The sequence below is a fragment of the Schistocerca gregaria genome, chromosome 2, assembly GCF_023897955.1.
Source record: "Schistocerca gregaria isolate iqSchGreg1 chromosome 2, iqSchGreg1.2, whole genome shotgun sequence".
Taxonomy (NCBI): Eukaryota; Metazoa; Arthropoda; class Insecta; order Orthoptera; family Acrididae; genus Schistocerca; species Schistocerca gregaria.
The window spans coordinates 426,502,162-426,523,434 of NC_064921.1; the positions used below are offsets into that span (position 1 = coordinate 426,502,162).

Here is a 21,273-nt window from a genome sequence, read left to right on the forward strand (position 1 = left end):
AAAAAAAACAATCATCACAATCTGACCAAATCAAGAGAGAAGTGGGTCTCAGACAGTGCTCCAAGGATCGACCTGGAAAAGTCCCTCAACTTCAAATGGCTCTGAGCACTATTGGAGGTCATCAGTCCCCTAGAACTTAGAACTACTTAAACCTAACTAACCTAAGGACAATACACAAAACCATGCCCGAGGCAGTATTCAAACCTGCGATCATAGCGGTCGCGCGGTTTCACACTGAAGCGCCTAGAACCGCTCGGCCACACCGCTCGGCCCCTCAACTTCGTAAACGATGTGACAGGCAGCCAGGAGTCGTATGCACTTAACCGGCCAACACTCTTGCAAAATCTACCTAACGTCTAACCAATACAACAATGGAATAACCTAGGCAAGGCGGAACCGGCGGACAGCACTGCGTCTTCAGAATCCGGTGTTTAGAACGTCCAGACTCAGAAGGAAACCACTACGACCAAAGTAGTCCAAAAGAAACAAAATATCCAAACCACAATCAAGGAGGCTGTCGACCTACACGCCACTGGCGATAGTAAAAATATTGATGCCCTTTTGGCTGCTGGATGTAAGCAGTTTTGTATCATTTCATCTGACAGGTGTCATTATCTCTACGGAACTGTTCTCTCAAAATGCATTCTTGCCTTCTCTAAACGCAGAATTGCAAATTACCATGGAGTCATAAGAGGGAAGCTGCAGTCACTACCAGGTCGCTGGGAGAATATGAGTTTTATGGCTCCTTTGGAAACGTTTTAAACAAGCACACGTTGTCCTGTTAGTGGATTGTCGTATTCAACAACACAAACATAACTCTTTCCTCAATATTGGCTCATAAAAGTCATGTACATTAAAAAGAAGGAGCAGTCAAATGAAAACATGGCGGATGAAAAAGTAGTAAATAAATATTTTAGTCCGAAGCACATCTACGGCCACGAGTATCTTTCTTCATGGTCTCAAATTAACAGATATATTATGCGGAGAGATCGAGACTTGATGGAAGAGGAACAAGAGCTTCCCAGGGAAACTTCTGCAGTGTGGTCGAGACAGCCTTGGCACCACACGGCTATGCAGGAACAGAGTCGCAATGTGTCCCCATTCGAATTTCATGCTGTTGGAACCATTGATTGTCTTGTCTCACAGTGGGTTTAATGTATTAACAATTATAACGATTACTTTTCATAAACAGTTTCCTTACTTTTTCAATCTGTCTCGCTTTCATTTATCTGCCTCTTACAGTTATTTACAAAAATATGCGAAGAATTAGTACTCCGTCTCTCTAGCGACTCACCATCAACTTTCGTGTCACTGTTACGACGTGTTAATCGTTTACTTCTTGGTTTCTTTTATAAGATGTAAGTGCTGGTCTGGGAGAAGAAGACGGAGCTTGTCTCAGCAGCCAATGGTTGAAGACTCTTTCTCGCAACATCCTCCGATCAGGAGCCAAGTAAAAGTGTGCGATATGTAATTCGCTTTGTTATTGAAATTTTTACATGTGTTGCTGTGAATTATGTCAAGAACCAGAGTCTATGACGTTCTTGCTTTTCACTTTTATTTCAGTCTCTCACCTTCCGTTTCAGTCTCTTGTCTTACAATCCTTTCACTTCTGGATGTATCAGTATCTTGGTAAGTCAAATTTCAGTTTGCGCAATGAAATTATTTTATTTGTGCGTCTTTAAAGGAGAAAGTGAGGCGTAGCGCCTCTACATTCTCCCTGTATTTGGGAGAGTAATGATTATACTCGCAGTATGAGCCACTCGCAAGGCAGATAACTCGAGTGTGTGTAGTTTCTATGCGATATAATAAAGGTCACTAGCTGTCGGACACTATTTGAAATGCAATCAAAATAGTTTCAATTTTATTTACGGTCTCGTTTGTTTAATTTTCTAATTATTTATTAATTACTACTATCGTTACGTTTAGTTATGAGAGTGCAATATATATTTCTAGAAGAAGTCAAAGTAGAATCTTTCTCACATTTCAAGTACCTAGGAAGCACGATCCGGAACGACAACACCATTAAGCAGGAAATACTCAGGAGGACAGAGAAAGCATCCAGTTTTTACAGTCAAATCAGAAACCCTCTCTGAGATAATAAAATGCCACGAAAAGCAAAGGCAACCATGTACCACGCCTATTTGATACAACACATGGTACCCTACTAAACAAAGACCTCAGCAGAATTCAAGCAACAGAAATGAGATTCATTAGAACTATGAATCAAACAACGAGAAAAGACAAAATGAAGAATGAGGTGAATAGAAAAGTAGCTGGCATTGATGTTCCTGTTAACAGTGCCATAAGAAACGCAGGCTTCAGTAGTATGGACACATAATGAGAATTAACAGCCAAACGCCTGCCAAAAGGTATTTCAACCTGAGCCTCGTAGGAAGAAGACTACGGGGAGGACCAAGAAAACGCTGGATAGAGACTGAGAGATCAGATGCGAAGGAGAAAGGACACAAATGGGAAGCTGTCCTGGAACAGAAGTTTTATGAAGACAGAACGAGATGGCGAGCGCATGTACACCACACCCAGGAAACTGCAGTTGGAAAACGACGATGATGATGAGAGTGAAAGAAGGTGTGAATATGAAATACTGTTTTATGTAAAGTTTTTATTCTATACAGTGAAGTAGCTGGTCACATGAGGAATGTTGGAGAATGACGTGTGTGTTAGTCATTCGTACTGGGGAATTTGTTATAAACTATTTTGTCAGTTTATGGAACTGTGGAAATGAGATTACGATTTCGGTAAAGTAGCTTTGTCAAGAGGGGATTAATTTTATATTTTTGGGTTTTCAAAATTTCTTTGGAGCAACTTACTGTTTTGATTCAGTGACAAATTTTGATTGGTTCTGTATATATGAGTGGGTTTGATGGTTCTTTCCGACTGGCTGTGATGTCTCACAGCCAATCAGGAATTAGCATGCTAGCATGTATTTTTTAAGTAGTAAGATGAGCAGCATCGGGGCTTGGACCTCATAGTGACGAGATCTATCGATATGTGCTCCTTTGAAAATTTTAATATTGTCATATTTCGGTACAGAAGTGTTTGAGAAGTGCTGCAAAGTGTAAAAGACAGTTGGATTTAAAGAGCAGTATGAAAATTTTAAATAACTAAGTTCCACCTGGCGTGTTACTTGCTCGCGCACGTGAACATTTGCTTTACGTGAGACTGATATTAGCAATATCTGAGCCAGCAACTGTGAAATAAATAATCCGTTTGTAAACTTTCTGTGAAGGATAGTTCATAATTACCATAAACTGGTGTCGGTTATGAATGAGGTGTGCGTGTGAATTTTTCACACTTTGTACAGCTTAGAGTAAGTCTTGGCAGTAACTGGTGTACCCATGTTTGTCGTAATAAAGTGAAATATTATGCAATTAAATACTTTCATTTAGCTATTCCTTCCACCAACAAAGCAGGTTTAGTGTCACTTGTAGTTATGATGTTTACAGCTATTTATTTCTAAGTTTTTTTGCAGCTGAAAACTGCGTATCAGTAACTTGAAGGAATCGTGCTTGTTAGAAGAGGTTCAGCACGAGGTGAGTGAATATTTCACATTTTTTAATGCACTGCATTGCTTCGAAAGGTGTTGTGTCCATTTTGTTCAAATTAATGAACTTGAACACTGTAGCATACTGTACAAATATTCTTTTTGATCGACGAGTTATCGCCAACAAAAATTTCAAAAATTATGAAAGGTTTTCAGCTAATCAGGAAAGGATAATTGAGTTTACACCTGGGCCTGTTCCATTTGAAGGTGCTCGACCTGAAAGACGTCTGGTGCCTACAAACGCAGATGGAAACAAAATGAAGTGCGGAGAAGGAGGCACATATCACGTAAAAATTACTAAATGAAAACACCGGGAAATATGTTGTGGAATGCAGATAAAAAGAAAGTGCGATAAAAAATCTCAGAATTAATTCTACTGGTGTTGTGGCGAGGTATTTTCGTCATGGCCGATTCGCGGGTCCACCAAGTAACGGCAGAAATTCAAACGGAAATCGAAGTGGCGGTCCTACGCCTGAAGAACGGTATCGTTAGAATTTATTTTAAATGCGTTGTGGTACCTGATTACGTCGGTGTAGATGGAACAAAATCTATCCACGGTCCGGTTATTAATAGCATTTTTTCTTTCCACCTTTTCTTTCTGTGCTAGTTTTTCAACTTGAGATCGACTAGATTCCTTGACTAATCTGTTACTATGCCGCGGATTTACTTTAACTCCTCCCGAACAAGCAATGAAGGCCCAACGGTACGGACCGGCCGCCGTGTCATCCTCATCGCATAGGCGTCTCTGGATGCGGATATGGAGGGGCATGTGGTCAGCACACCACTCTCCCAGCCGTATGTTAGATTCCGAGACAGGAGCAGCTACTTCTCATCAAGTAGCTCCTCAGTTTGCCTCACAAGGACTGAGTGCACCCCGCATGCCAACAGCGCTCGGCCGACCGGATGGTCACCCATCCAAGCGTCGGCCCAGCCCGCCAGCGCTTAACTTCGGTGATCTGACGGGAACCGGTGTTACCACTGAGGCAAGGCCGTTGGTGGACTTACTTTAGATAACGTCAATAAACAGGAATGTAAAACATTAGCAGAATGATTAAAACTTCTGTTGTGACTTTTAATATGAGTGGACGTATGAAAATGTTCAAATGTGTGTGAAATCTTATGGGACTTAACTGCTAAGGTCATCAGTCCCTAAGCTTACACACTACTTAACATTAATTATCCTAAGGACAAACACACACACCCATGGCAAGGGAGGACTCGAACCTCCGCCAGGATCAGCCACACTGTCCATGATTGCAGCCCCTCAGACCGCTCGGCTAATCCCACGCGGCGGACGTATCTATTTTCAAGAAACAAGCAATTATAATTTACAGAATAAAAATGTAAAATATTTGAATGCTCTTTATGTGTGTCGGTTTTCTCACTTTAAATCGTAAATCCATCAATGCATAGTTACAACTGACTTAACTGACCGACACGGACGAAATATATCGTGACCTAAAAATCGTTTAACAGTTCAAAACTCAATGCATCAAGGAATAATGTAGAGAGAGAGGTAAAAATGTGACACACATGCTTGAAATAACATGGGGTTTTATTGAAACCAAAGAAATTGCACAAAATAACTAACAGATGGAGCTTCATATGATTCAAAAAATGGTTCAAATGGCTCTGAGCACCATGCGACTTAACTTCTGAGGTCATCAGTCGCCTAGAACTTAGAACGAATTAAACCTAACTAACCTAAGGACATCACACACATCCATGCCCGAGGCAGGGTTCGAACCTGGGACCGTAGCGGTCGCTCGGTTCCAGACTGTAGCGCCTAGAACCGCACCTCCACTCCAGCCGGCCGTATCATTCAGAACCAATGATTAGCATAATAATAATTTATTTTTTATAACAAATGGTCAGCATGTCGGCCACCGTTCATCATCAATAGTTGTAGTCGACGGACAGTGTTTTCAACAGTACTGTACAGCTTATCGGTAGTTACGGCATGAAGTTGCCGCTGGATGTTGCCTTTTAGCACCCCTAATGAGGTCGGGCGATTGCAGCAGATTTGCGACTTCAGGTAACGCCACAACCAATAATCTCACGGATTGAAGTCTGTGGACCTGGGAGGCCAAGTCTGACGGAAGTGGTGGCTCAGCACGTGCTTCTCACCAAGGGGCGTGAGGAAGAGGTCTTTCACGCACCTAAGAATAAGGGGTGAAGCACCACCCTGGGTGAAAGTCGCACCTTCCAGCAGATGATTATCAATCAGGCTATGGAGGACGCGATTCTGAAACATATCGGCGTACCTCGCATCCATAACGCTGACAGTTAGAAAAGCAGTAACACGCATTTCCTCGAAGACAAAGAACTATTCACGATTGGTGTGATAATTCCGCCAGCACACCGTTAACTTCTAGTCATGCAGTGAGATTTCCATGACAGTTTTAGGATTTCCCGTAGCCAAAATTCTGCTGCTGTGGGTGTTGGCAAACTTTCGGAGTATAACATAGGTTTCGTTGGCCCGCAACACGTTAGACAACCAATCGTCATTTTCCCCAAATTTAAGAAGTTCTCACATCGCAAATGCTCTCTGCGTCACAAAACCGCAAAATCACTTTGGATTTTCTAGGGGTATCAATGGAGGGTTTGCATTGATGCTCTCCAATCAGTACTGCGGGTAACGCCGGTGTGACGTAAGACATAAAGATGAACCTGCTGAAGTCTCCATTCCTTCCTGATCTGTCCGAGCAATCCATGCCCTCGAACTTCACGATCATTTTCTTCACAGAGATACCGGTCATAGGACTTTTGTCCGTTAGAATATCCTTCTTAAGGTGATAGAAGCGTAGAGCTGCAGTGGATTCTCCGTTCTGATACTAAAGCTTCACTAACAGTGCCAGTTGTTGTAAAGTCAGCATGCCGCCACTGATGGGGCATCTGGTTGCCTGTCTCACTACACCTCATCTTATGCACCATTCTCACGCAGCATCACCGACGTGTTGCTGTCCATCGCTATCTGTTGAGAGTTTTTGCACTCGTTTCTGATTTTAATAAAAGCCCATGTCATTTCAGGCAAGTGTGTCTATTTTTACCTCTCTACCTGTCTTTCCTGAATTAGTGCTTTTAGATCACCCTGTACTTTCACACTCGGTCCTCTAATAAAACAGAGTGTTTATATAAGACATGCTACACACGCGAAAATGGATTAATTATAAATGTCATTTTATTCCATGTATTAGTAGTAGCCAAAGAAATTTTTACTTTTTTCTATTTGTTTGATGTAAGCAAAACTCGAAATCAGCTCGAAATCAATCCCAAACTTATTAAAAAAGCGTTTGGGTCGATTTTGAAAACTCGTAATGTCGATATATCAGAGTCTCTTGTGATGTCGAGACTTTTATTTGAGCAATACGAGTGACAGATATTACGGACATCTACCTCACAAATGGTGCAGCGGCGGCACTGATCTATCATGTACCAAGCAAGGAAAGCGATGGCCGGAGGAGGGGAAAGGGGGGGGGGGGGGGGGGAGAGTGGATCGCATCACTTTGGTTGGCAAATGCGGAACAGGGAATGGATACCGGCTGTCAGCAAGTGTACACAAAATCATTTATCATCATGATACATGAGAATTATTTCGCCATCATACGGAAATTAATATGGGTTGCCCCCAATCCTCGTAGCTCAGATCCTAGTACTCTGTTGCCTTAACAGCGTAAAACTGTGCTTCTGAACTCGGAATTTCCCCAACACTTTTTCGAAAGTGTTAGTCAGCATTAACAGGAAGTCAGAATTTTAACGCGCACGAGCCTTGCTTCTTGATCCGTTAAAAACTGAAAGATAGAGAGTCACGCAATGACCGACAGAAATAAAAGTAAGCATGCCCTTGTAAGTTTCAGAGGCGGATGCGATAATGACAGAGAAAAGCGCAAGCTGTTGTGTTTCGTAACTGTTGTCAAGCCACGAATGGCAGTGCTTGCGCAGCAATGGCCGCTTATCCGATGCCACACGTGACTGGTTACCATGTTGCACTTTTGCGGCAGCGCGAATATGCACTGTTGGACATCAAAATTACAGCACCATAAAGGCGTTATGCAATGGACGTCAGACTGGCAGGGAATGTATCACCGGTTGGTTACAATTAAAGTGCAGCTACTCACTGACGTCCGATGTGGACTGTGATTATTGTATGGAAGTGAAACTTGGTTGATACGCTGAAAATGTTGGCCACTAGGTGAAAATCTGGCTCTGTAAAGCATCTCGTCGTCCTCTCTGGCGCTAATATGTCAGAGAACGTGTAAGCGGCAGCTACTAATACAATCAGTATTGATCCTTTCTCAGTTGTTTGAGCTTCACTTCCCACATCCAGCTTGTAATCCATTACATGTAAAAACATTTGTGTACGTCTTTCTTGCATCCACAGCGCCTAATTTGCACCCGGTGCCCAAAATGGGAATTAACCTTTTCTGACACAGCTCGGTTCCCCTGTAACATACTAGAATATCTACCAAGTTTCGCTGCCATACGATAATTACAGCCCACAATGGGTCCCTGTGAGTAGATGCACTTCAACTATAGCCACCCGATACATACTTGGATGCGCAAGCGATTAGCGTTTGAAAGCAAGCATGAGGAGCAGGTGGGAGTATCGACTTTCTCATTCAGAAATCGCGTTTTGTGAGAGGATCGCGTTATGCCTCGTGTAAGAAGAACAGACGCCTGCCGCCAAGAGTCGGAATTCGGCTGCACCAGGATAGTGCTCTATCGGATCTGCGTTTTGTCGTTCTGCAACGGTGCTGCATTCATTGGTCGGGATCCGAGGAATGTCATGCGAATATGAAACCGTTCGTCTTCTGAGGTGAGACATACTCTACGCCATGCAGACGGTCCCACGCTGACAGCGAAAATTGCTGCAGGCTCCCTTGATATATTATTATTATTATTATTGTGCTTTTACGGCCTCGTTGGACCACTTCAGTCAATTTCTTTCCGGTCTTCCTAAGATTTCTCATTGTTTTTTCCTTCTTGGCTTCCCAGTATTTCTTCATTCTATCCGATCTTTCTTTTCGTTGCTCTTCTGAAAATACCCTTTTAGTTGTTTCTCTTTTATCAATTTTTGGCAAGAATCTAATATTTCTATTTTTTAATTTATTTACTTGTTTTCATTTGGTTTTCAAGTCCTCCAGCGTTATGTCTAATTCTTTCATGTCTTCTTTTATTTCCTTTATCCAGACAGGTTGTTGTTTTTGTTTCCAGAGTTTCTCCAAATTTTTGCGTATTAATCTGTCTTCAGGTGTTCTCAATAGATGGCCAAAAAATGATATTCTCTTTTTCTCAAGGTATCCGTTACTGGTTCTATCTCCTGATATACTAATCCATTTGGGACAATACGCCATTCTCTTGCTTTTTGGTACTTTTTATTGATGCATGTCCTTATTATTCTTCTTTCTATTTTTAGAATTTTGTCTGTGTTGTTCTTTTGATTTAGCTTAAACAGGGTTTCACTTCCATAGGTTATTTCTGGTTAGACAACAGTCTTGTAATGTTTTAATTTTGTATTTATTGACAAACATTTTTTGTTGTATGTGTTTGTGGATACTTTTTGGGCTCTTGATAATTTATTAGTTCTCTCTGTCCAGGACATTTTTTCATTTAAGTTATAGGTTATATTTTCTCCAAGGTACTTAAATTGTTTTACAATTTCTATATCAGTCCCACACATCTGTACACTATTTATTACAAGGGGGTCTGTTGCCATTATTTTTGTTTTTTCAAATGAAATTGTTAATCCTACTTTTCCTGCAATATTTTGGAGATTTGTGAGTTGATCCCTAGCCTCTCCAATGTTGTTGGCTGGTAGTGCCAGATCATCTGCAAATCCCAAACAATTTAGGCTAATTTTGTCTTTATTGTACCCAATTTTTATACTTTTTTATTTTCTTTATACCATTCTCTCATTAAATAGCGTGGGACCGTTAAGATTCCGCATGGCGTAGAGTATGTCTCACCTCAGAAGACGATCGGTTTCATATTCGCATGACATTCCTCGGATCCCGACCAATGAATGCAGCACCGAAGTGTGTGTGTGTGTGTGTGTGTGTGTGTGTGTGTGTGTGTGTGTGTGTGTTTGTGTGTCTCCATCGTGGCGCTATGCTGAAGAGACTCCTGTGTTCAGCGTTCAGCGTTCACGTTGGAACCAACACTCTCTACGCGGTTTAGCTGTGCAATAGTAGCCTGCGATGGCAGCTGATCCTAATCACTGAAGTCTGCTCTGCTGGCGACAGTCTGCCACGACACTCTGTCGCCACACTCGGCAGTGACCCACAGTCGTGCAGCCCCACGGTTAGCACTTTCGAAAGTAGCACGTGTTCCTCTCCTATCTTCTGATACGGGAAGATGCTCACTCTTACTGGCAAACTCATCTTGGTAATTGGTCAGTCAAGCCTCACCAAGTTTGTTGCTGTCGGTACGCAGAGGTGATGCAGGTTAGAGTTTAGACACAGGACGCGGAGGATTCGAGTCACAGGTCATTCCCTGCTCCGTGATTAAGTAACTAGGGTGTGCTGTTCCTGAGCACAACTGAGGAGCGAATTCTGGGTGGGAGTTAGTTCGATTATCATGTAAGATCCTCTGTAACGATTTAATTCAATCGTTAGAAGCAGGGTGGGATTCTCACGATTGATGATTTTGACATTGTTTTACATAAATAGAAATGGAACTGAATTCTGTCTTTAATCGGTCACAATTCAATTAATGTATCGTGTGCCAAGTTAACTGTCATGATTATTTTCCCCGTAAGTCTTGAGTAAAGGCTTTGACTATTCATTTATAATGGAAACTGGTGATCTTCGCTTTCAGTTATTCTGTGAGATTAAATTTTTGTTTGTAATTGCATGCCCACGTTGGATTTCCTTAATGCAAACAGTGTTTGGTGGCAAATGATCGGTAGTACCTTATTATAATTTGCTGGTTGAAACCATATGCTTACTACACTCCTGGAAATGGAAAAAAGAACACATTGACACCGGTGTGTCAGACCCACCATACTTGCGGACACTGCGAGAGGGCTGTACAAGCAATGATCACACGCACGGCACAGCGGACATACCAGGAACCGCGGTGTTGGCCGTCGAATGGCGCTAGCTGCGCAGCATTTGTGCACCGCCGCCGTCAGTGTCAGCCAGTTTGCCGTGGCATACGGAGCTCCATCGCAGTCTTTAACACTGGTACCATGCCGCGACAGCGTGGACGTGAACCGTATGTGCAGTTGACGGACTTTGAGCGAGGGCGTATAGTGGGCATGCGGGAGGCCGGGTGGACGTACCGCCGAATTGCTCAACACGTGGGGCGTGAGGTCTCCACAGTACATCGATGTTGTCGCCAGTGGTCGGCGGAAGGTGCACGTGCCCGTCCACCTGGGACCGGACCGCAGCGACGCACGGATGCACGCCAAGACCGTAGGATCCTACGCAGTGCCGTAGGGGACCGCACCGCCACTTCCCAGCAAATTAGGGACACTGTTGCTCCTGGGTATCGGCGAGGACCATTCACAACCGTCTCCATGAAGCTGGGCTACGGTCCCGCACACCGTTAGGCCGTCTTCCGCTCACACCCCAACATCGTGCAGCCCGCGTCCAGTGGTGTCGCGACAGGCGTGAATGGAGGGACGAATGGAGACGTGTCGTCTTCAGCGATGAGAGTCGCTTCTGCCTTGGTGCCAATGATGGTCGTATGCGTGTTTGGCGCCGTGCAGGTGAGCGCCACAATCAGGACTGCATACGACCGAGGCACACAGGGCCAACACCCGGCATCATGGTGTGGGGAGCGATCTCCTACACTGGCCGTACACCTCTGGTGATCGTCGAAGGGACACTGAATAGTGCACGGTACATCCAAACCGTCGTCGAACACATCGTTCTACCATTCCTAGACCGGCAAGGGAACTTGCTGTTCCAACAGGACAATGCACGTCCGCATGTATCCCGTGCCACCCAACGTGCTTTAGAATGTGTAAGTCAAATACCCTGGCCAGCAACATCTCCGGATATGTCCCCCATTGAGCATGTTTGGGACTGGATGAAGCGTCGTCTCACGCGGTCTGCACGTCCAGCACGAACGCTGGTGCAACTGAGGCGCCAGGTGGAAATGGCATGGCAAGCCGTTCCACAGGACTACATCCAGCATCTCTACGATCGCCTCCATGGGAGAATAGCAGCCTGCATTGCTGCGAAAGGTGGATATACACTGTACTAGTGCCGACATTGTGCATGCTCTGTTGCCTGTGTCTATGTGCCTGTGGTTCTGTCAGTGTGATCATGTGATGTATCTGACCTCAGGAATATGTCAATAAAGTTTCCCCTTCCTGGGACAATGAATTCACGGTGTTCTTATTTCAATTTCCAGGAGTGTATATTCATGTGTGTCCCATGTAGACGCAGTTTCAAGATTGTGCACCATCTGCTGAGTAAATATTCATTATGCTGTTCATTAGTTTGTTCACCTGTAATCTCTGTCTTTCCGCATATTCCTTGTGAGACAGAATTACTTAAGATATTTAGTAAAGTGTATACCCTGATCATTCTTTTTGGAGTTCACTGATTACATTTCTTAGCACAATTTTTCTCCTTATGGTAGAAATTAGAGATAATAATTAATACTCATGTCACTTTAGTCGATTTGGCACACAACGTCAGGTAGATTTCTTAAGCATGTTACTTGTGTAACAGACAGCTCTCAGCTACAAAAAGTACTTGGAATAAGGTAAAAGGCAGTACCACCATAATGAAAACAGGTAAGAAAGAGGATTAATTTTGTATGGTGATGCATTGAAGCTTATTTTAAGACACCGAGGATTTTTTGGGATGTCTTATATAGGAAATATTTAGAACGTAATTTTCTCATTCAAAATATTGCAATTTCTGTGTTTCCAAGAGATTAGAGCATTGAAAAATTCCAGTGTCGTAAGGGTGTCGTCTATCTGAAACTTATTAATGTGCTTTTGGAAATGTTACTAATACAGAGTGCGACAAAAATGTACGGCACAAATTTCAGGATACATTGCTCACACTCAGACGAAGAAATTACGTTATATGAACATGGGCCTGGAAATGATTTGTTTCCGTCTTACGGCTCATTCATGGGAAACACACACGAATAGAACGCCAAAGCAGACCACGTGCTACTCATTCTCACTATAGATGGTCAGTGCGCAATCCGTAGTAATTCATACACGCATCAAACCGCCGTCCTAGTGAATCTCGGATGCGCTTATGTATCCCTGGAGTATTGCGTATGGTTTCGCAGCCTTCCATAATACGGACACCGAGACTCTGAATATAGTGTACTGGTATTCCAAACACAAGACATTTCAAATCCCCTCGCAAATAAAGGTCCACTGGGTTTAGGTTCGGAGAACGCAGAGGCCAGTCAATTAATCCATCTCTACCTCTTCGTCTGCCACCGAATCTGTAATTTAAAAGCCAACGGACATTAACAGGCCAATAGCACCTCTTGTTCCTTTTCCTCTTCCAAATCCGAACTGCTCCTCTGCAATCCTTCTATTCAGCTTGCCATATAGCCTTCTATTCAACACTCTCAGCAAGACTTTAGCTGCATGAGAAATTAGACTGATGGTCCGGTACTCTTCACATTTTTTAGTGTTTCTGTTTTTCTCTATTGGTATCATAACTGTTGCAAGGAAGTCCTCAGGTCATTCCCCTTTGTCATATATCTCGTTACAAAAGTAGACTTTTTATTTTCTTGCCTTGTTTCCCAGACTCTTCAACAGTTCTGTTGGCAAATCATGAATTCCACATGCCTTTCTATTCTTCATATTCTTCAGCGCCTTTTCTATTTCCCCTTCCAAGATGGTGAATCCCTTTCCATCTTTCGGACATATTGCTCCTCCTCAACCTTAATTTCGCTTTGCACTTCTTCCCCCTTATACAGACATTCAATATATTCTTGCCATCTGTTCAAAACCTCCTCTGGTTCTTCTGCTAGAGTACCACCGCTCTTTCTATTTCCACGTTATTCCTCTTTCTTTTACGTTCAAAAACTATCTCACTAGTCAGTCTATATATGTCATTTCATACTTTCCCTCTTTCTCCATTTTTTCTATTTCGGCGCAGTTCTGTGTCATCCATTTTCCCTTGCTTCTTCAGTTTCACTTCTTAATTCATTATTCAGTTTCCTGTACCTCTTTTTGCCTTCTTCAGTTTCTAAACTTTTCCACTCTCCGCTTTTCCATCTTTTTCAACACGTTTTCTGTTATCTATGTATGGAAAAAGGTAGAAAAATATTTGCTGTTTTTGTAGATTTAGAAAAGGCTTTTGACATTGTTCAGTGGAACAAGCTGATGAATATTTTGAAGAGGAAGGGAGCTGATTGGAGAGAGAGATGACGATACAGAATCTATATTTACACCAGAAAGTAAGGATAAGGATTGGAAATGAAATGTCAGAAGGAAGCAGCATTGGACGAGGTGTTAGACAAGGTTGTTGCCTTTCCCCACTGTTGTTTAACGTATACCTTCAAGAGATTATTGCGAAAGGCTTAGATGGAAAAAGAGGAATATGTATTGGTGGAAAGAGGATAGAATGTATAAGATTTGCTGATGACATGGTATTAGCGGCAGAAAGTGAGCGGACAGTGTATAACATGCTGAAAGTTCTGAATGAAACTTGTATGGAATATGGGATGCAAATAAACACAGCAAAAACAAAGAGTATGGTCATCAGTACAAGACGCAGACTGTCAATATTGAAATAGGACAATTTACCATTAGCCAAGTAAATCAATTTAAATATCTTGAAAGCACAATAACTGAAGACTTGAGATGTCACCAGGAGGTGAAAACTCGAACTGCCATAGCGAAGGAGGCATTCAACAGAAAGAGGAGACTCTTATGTGGCAAATTAGATAAAGGACTGAGGAAACGGCTTGGCAAACGTTTTGTCTTGAGTGTGGCACTGTATGGGGCAGAAACATGGACACTGAGACGAGAGGATGAAAAAAGGTTAGAAGCATTTGAGATGTGGATATGGAGGAGAATGGAGAGAATAAGCTGGATGGAAAGAGTGAGTAATGGAAGAGTATCGGAAAGGGGTGGTGAGAGAAGATGTCTGCTGAAGGTCGTAAGGGAAAGGAAAGGGAACTGGTTGGGACATTCACTGAGAAGGGATTACTTGCTGGAAGATGCTTTGGAAGAATTGGTTTGTGGGAAAAGACTGAGAGGAAGAAGGAGATACAAGATGATAGACGACATAAAGGGATGAGGAAACTATGCAGACTTCAAGAGGATGGCAGAAGACCTGACAGCCGGGAGAACTACCATGTGAAAACCTGCCTTTTGGCAGAACACTAATGATGATTATGATGATGGACATTAACACTAAAATGAGGAGGTGCTCCATCGTACATGCTGTACATGTTTTGTCGCACAGCTAAATACACGTTTGCTTACATATCAGGTAGAACATTCTCTGAGAAATTGTGATAACATGTGTGTTGAGCCGGGATGGAAGAAAACGAGGCCCTACCAAACAGTCAGCAACAACTCCGGCCACAACACCGACAGAGAATCTTTATTGATGACTTGTTTGAACAACTTTTTGAGGATTAACTTCTGTCCACACACGCTGGTTGTGAAAATTTACGATCTGATCTCGCTGAATCGACTCGTTGTCTGTGAACAGCGCCGTAGCACTAAATGTAGGGTTGACCCTACCCGTGCAAGAAAATCAGCTGCTGATAATGTCTGCACGCTCTAAAAATAGTATGGATACAGCTGGTCCTCGTATAGCACACGGCAGTCGTATGGTGAACATTCAGTATTGCTGCTACATATCTTGTCTGACGTTAGGGTCGTCGTCTACTGCATGCAAAAGTGCCGCCTCCCATTGCGATGTCCTCGTCCTTCCAGGCCTCCCCTAGTCGCGAATATCAGGCTCAAATGCTCCATGTTCCGTAAATCGATGATCAACGGCATAAAACATTTTCGTGGCGGGGCACTTTCGTCCAAGAAATCTCTCCCGTACGAAAGTTGAGCGCGAGAGCCACTGCCGTCAGCTAATCCATACATGAAATTCACATCTGCTACCTCTGCATTTCTGTACACTGTAATTGCACGGGACAAGTTCGTGATTCATGCTACGTGTGTTTGCAACGGTCGTGCTGATCGCAGGAACAGCTGGTGTTACCTGTAAGCAAGCAATGACGTACGTCGCATGGCAACAGGAACCTGTAAAATAAAACAGTGGCGGTGCACAATGTAACCAGACCGTCACCAAAAGTGGCCGGCCGGTGTGTCCAAGCGGTTCTAGGCGCTACAGTCTGGAACGGCGCGACCGCTACGGTCGCAGGTTCGAATCCTGCCTCAGCCATGGTTCGTTAGGTTTAAGTAGTTCTAAGTTCTAGTCGACTGATGACCTCAGCAATTAATTCCGATAGTGTTCAGAGCCATTTGAACCATTTGAACCATAAGACGCTAGTAACGCCCAGAAAAATTGACCGGAAGGCCATCCGCGCCGCGCTGTGATGCAGTTTTTAAAGGTGAATGCAGTTCCTCCACTGTACATATTGCAGTTCAGGTCTCTTTTATTATTCGGTGTTTTTTTGTGAACTGACCAGGTGTGTCTAGACATGATTCGATGTTTGTGATTTCCGTGATTCCTTTAGTTTTTTTTTTTTTTTTTTTTTTTTTTTTTTTTTTTTTTTTTTTTTTTTTGGTCATCTGTCTACTGACTGGTTTGATGCTGACCGCCACGAATTCCTCTCCTGTGCTAACCTCGTCATCTCAGAGTAGCACATGCAACCTACGTCCTCAATTATTTGCTTGACGTATTCCAATCTCTGTCTTCCTCTACAGTTTTTGCCCTCTACAGCTCCCTCTAGTACCATGGAAGTCACTCCCTCATGTCTTAGCAGATGTCCTATCATCCTGTCCCTTCTCCTTATCAGTGTTTTCCACATAATCCTTTCCTCTCCGATTCTGCGTAGAACCTCCTCATTCCTTACCTTATCAGTCCACCTAATTTTCAACATTCGTCTATAGCACCACATCTCAAATGCTTCGATTCTCTTCTGTTCCGGTTTTCCCACAGTCCATGTTTCACTACCATACAATGCTGTACTCCAGACGTACATCCTCAGAAATTTCTTCCTCAAATTAAGGCCGGTATTTGATATTAGTAGTCTTCTCTTGGCCATAAATGTCTTTTTTGCCATAGCGAGTCTGCTTTTGATGTCCTCCTTGCTCCGTCCCTCATTGGTTATTTTACTGCCTAGGTAGCAGAATTCCTTAACTTCATTGACTTCCTGACCATCAATCCTGATGTTAAGTTTCTCGCTGTTCTCCATTTCTACTACTTCTCATTACATTCGTCTTTCTCCGATTTACTCTCAAACCATACTGTGTACTCATTAGACTGTTCATTCCGTTCAGCAGACCATTTAATTCTTCTTCCCTTTCACTCAGGATAGCAATGTCATCAGCGAATCGTATCATTGATATCCTTTCACCTTGTATTTTAATTCCACTCCTGAACCTTTCTTTTATTTCCATCATTGCTTCCTCGATGTACAGATTGAAGAGTAGGGGCGAAAGGCTACAGCCTTGTCTTATTCCCTTCTTAATACGAGCACTTCGTTCTTGATCGTCCACTCTCATTATTCCCTCTTGGTTGTTGTACATATTGTATATGACCCGTCTCTCCCTATAGCTTACCCCAACATTTTTCAGAATCTCGAACAGCTTGCACCATTTTACATTGTCGATCGCTTTTTGCAGGTCGACAAATCCTATGGACGTGTCTTGATTTTTCTTTAGCCTTGCTTCCATTATTAGCCGTAACGTCAGAATTGCCTCTCTCGTGCCTTTACTTTTCCTAAAGCCAAACTGATCGTCACCTAGCGCATTATCAATTTTCTTTTCCATTCTTCTGTATATTATTCTTGTAAGCAGCTTCGATGCATGAGCTGTTAAGCTGATTGTGCGATAATTTTCGCACTTGTCAGCTCTTGCCGTCTTCGGAATTGTGTGGATGATGCTTTTCCGAAAGTCAGATGGTATGTCGCCAGACTCATATATTCTACACACCAACGTGAAAAGTCGTTTTGTTGCCACTTCGCCTAATGATTTAAGAAATTCTGATGGAATGTTATCTATCCCTTCTGCCTTATTTGACCGTAAGTCCTCCAAAGCTCTTTTAAATTCCGATTCTAATACTGGATCCCCAATCTCTTCTAAATCGACTCCTGTTTCTTCTTGTATCACATCAGACAAATCTTCACCCTCATAGAAGCTTTCAACGTATTCTTTCCATCTATCTGCTCTGTCCTCTGCATTTAACAGTGGAATTCCCGTTGCACTCTTAATGTTACCACCGTTGCTTTTAATGTCACCATAGGTTGTTTTGACTTTCCTCTATGCTGAGTCTGTCCTTCCGACAATCATATCTTTTTCCATCTCTTCACATTTTTCCTGCAGCCATTTCGTTTTAACTTCCCTGCACTTCCTATTTATTTCATTCCTCAGCGACTTGTATTTCTACATTCCTGATTTTCCCTGAACATGTTTGTACATCCTCCTTTCTTCAATCAACTGAAGTATTTCTTCTGTTACCCATGGTTTCTACGCAGCTACCTTCTATGTACCTATGTTTTCCTTCCCAACTTCTGTGATGGCCCTTTTTAGAGATGTCCATTCCTCTTCAACTGTACTGCCTACTGCGCTATTCCTTATTGCTCTATCTATAGCGTTAGAGAACTTCAAACGTATCTCGTCATTCCTTAGAACTTCCGTATCCCACTTATTAGCGTATTGATTCTTTCTGACTAATGTCTTGAACTTCAGCCTACTCTTCATCACTACTATATTGTGATCTGTGTCTATATCTGCTCCTGGGTACGCCTTACAATCCAGTATCTGATTTCGGAATCTCTGTCTGACCATGATGTAATCTAGTTGAAATCTTTCTGTATCTCCCTGCCTTTTCCAAGTATACCTCCTCCTCTTGTGATTCTTGAACAGGGTATTCGCTATTACTAGCTGAAACTTGTTACAGAACTCAATTAGTCTTTCTCCTCTTTCATTCCTTGCCCAAAACCCATATTCTCCTGTAACGTTTTCTTCCACTCCTTCCCCTACAACTGCATTCCAGTTGCCCATGACTATTAGATTTTCGTCCCCCTTTACATATTGCATTACCTTTTCAATATCCTCATACACTTTCTCTATCTGTTCATCTTCAGGTTGCGACGTCGGCATGTATACCTGAACTATCGTTGTCGGTGTTGGTCTGCTGTCGATTCTGATTAGAACAACCCGGTCACTGAACTGTTCACAGTAACACACCCCCCCTCTGCCCTACCTTCCTATTCATAACGAATCCTACACCTGTTATACCATTTTCTGCTGCTGTTGATATTACCCGATACTCATCTGACCAGAAATCCTTTAGAATACAAAGCAATGTATTGCCTACTGTATTGTGTGCCCATGTAATCGTGTATGCTGGTGATTAACTGACAGCGACTCTTGAATTACGTGGTAAAGGGATGAGCCGGTATACATACGGTCGGCATAGCTCCTCACACTGACTTTAAACTGACAGAAGTCTGACGTACTGTACTCGTGATCTCTGCTTCAATCCGTTTGATTGCGCTATTTTTGGAGAACGCACAAAGCCAGAATATTCTTGCTGCAGCCTTAGGAAGTAGCACTCTTTAGTCGTCTTACTCTAAATGGCTCGATGAACTGCATACGTTTCTAAGTAGTCTCTCAGTTTCATCTTAGTATGTAGGCTCCACCAAAATATGCGTCACTGAAATTTTGATCGCAAAGCAAACGTCGATTGTTAAGTTTGGTCTATGTGCTCTAGAAGGCTACAACTCAGTTGCCGGAATCCTCTGTCCACATACATTTTCTGATGCAGGTTTCATACCGGTGTGTGGAAAGCTGCGCCATCTGAAAAACTGACAAGCCACATGGCAACGATATCGACGATATTCGGTGGTAGTTCTCTTTATGCGTAGAATCTGTCGAAATGGCTGACTGAAGTCACTGTGACGTACTCATATGTGTGGGCTACGATATTCGATTTCAGTCGCTGCCAAGCATCTTTGGGCGCTATTTCAATTACTAATGTGTGAAGTTGTCCCGAATAATTGTAGAATGATGTTTGCTCGTCTTTAGATATGACACAACTGAAATTTCCTCCCAGAATTACACACATAGAGTGAAAAGCAATGCTGTATAGCCGTAGCAGAAACCACATATTTCCACTTTGTGATTCGTTTCCAAACGTCGGCCGTCGTGACCGAGCGGCTCTAGGCGCTTCAGTCGGGGATCGCGCGACCACTACGGTTGCAAATCCGAATCCTGCCTCGGGCATGGACGTGTGTAATGTCCTTAGGTTAGTTAGGTTTACGTAGTTCTAACTTCTAGGGGACTGATGATCTCAGATGTTAAGTCCCATAGTGCTCAGAGCCATTTGAACCATTTTTTTCGTTTCCAAACAAGCAAAACTGTTCTCAACTTCAGGTCGTATAGCCGAATGAATGTGCCTCTCTCAGAGAGGAGTGGGGTGCAGGGTACATAGGATCCCATGCTTGAGCGTGACCATATTTCCTGCAACTGATAATTTGCTATTAGAGGCTTCCTGAAGAAAGGTGACATCTAGATCAGCAGCACAAGAATATTGATGGAAACTTAACACATTGGTATCAGACGCTATTCGGTGGCAAATTTGTAACTTTGCATTTGGAGACTCTGTTAGTTCTCGGTATCCTCGGGGCAAGAAATGCTGAGGTCTGATGTTCGCCACTGGCTGACCTCCATCGGTTCTGTGTTCTCCTACTGCAATGTATCAGTTGCACTGAAGCTGGAGACGCTGTGATATTTCTCATCCTGTTTGTGCATTTTATTTGAATTTGTCTTTGTTCTGCATCTTTTACGTTGGCCGTCTGTTGTTTCTGCGTACTGAAGCCGGAGTTTCGGTCGATTTTGCTAAGATGCTTCGAGATTGCACTCCATTATATACATTGAAATGTATATTTCTCACAGCGTTGTTTCCAACAGTGTCTGAAAAGTAGTTCTATTATACACATTTCGGAATTAGTGCCTCTGGAAGAAACAATATTGTGCAGACCTTGCTTAGCCACAGCCTGAGGCATCTTTCTCAGAATGAATTTTTCACTCTGCAGTGGAGCATATGCTGATCAGAAACTTCGTGGCAGATTAAAACTGTGTGGCCGACCAGAAGGCGAATCTGTGAGCTTTCCCTGTTTTTCAGCAAGTGCTCGAACCGTTTTAATACACGAAGTAGTTTCAAATCAGTAGATACTCTCCTGGAGAGTAAAAATTACTTCTGTAAAAAATCCACCAGGCTGTGGCGAAACCGTATCTCCACAATATCCTTTCCTCCAGCAGTGTTAATCCCACTAGGTATAATGGAGAACTTTTTTGAAATTTGGAATTTAGAAGATGAGGTACTGTCGTAAGTAAAATGTGAGGAGGGTCGTTACTTGTGCTTGGATAGCTCATTTGGCAAAGTACTTGCCCACGAAAGGCAAAGTTTCCAGGTTCGAGTCTTGGTCTGGCACGCAGTTTTAATCATCCACGAAGTTTTGAAAGTCTCTTCGGGTTTGCTGCCGGATCCTAAAATCAACTTGACTCTATATTTCGGCGATCCAACCGTTCGCCATCTTCGGGAAATGCTGCTTCTGCTGATGAGTCCCGCTGAGCACTAACG

General features: G+C 42.9%; 1 protein-coding gene across 4 annotated transcripts in view; it reads right to left on the bottom strand.

The window, feature by feature from the left end:
• The window catches only part of LOC126324086 (uncharacterized), an 85,082-nt gene that overhangs the window by 46,260 nt on the left and 17,549 nt on the right, over positions 1 to 21,273 (bottom strand). For 2 of the 4 annotated variants that reach the window (XM_049994934.1, XM_049994936.1), the window contains exon 2: positions 4,764 to 4,862. The exons of the other annotated variants lie outside the window; for them this stretch is intronic. The gene's annotated coding sequence lies outside the window, so the exon portion shown is untranslated. The remainder of the gene's footprint in view (positions 1 to 4,763; positions 4,863 to 21,273) is intronic. 4 annotated transcript variants of the gene reach the window in all.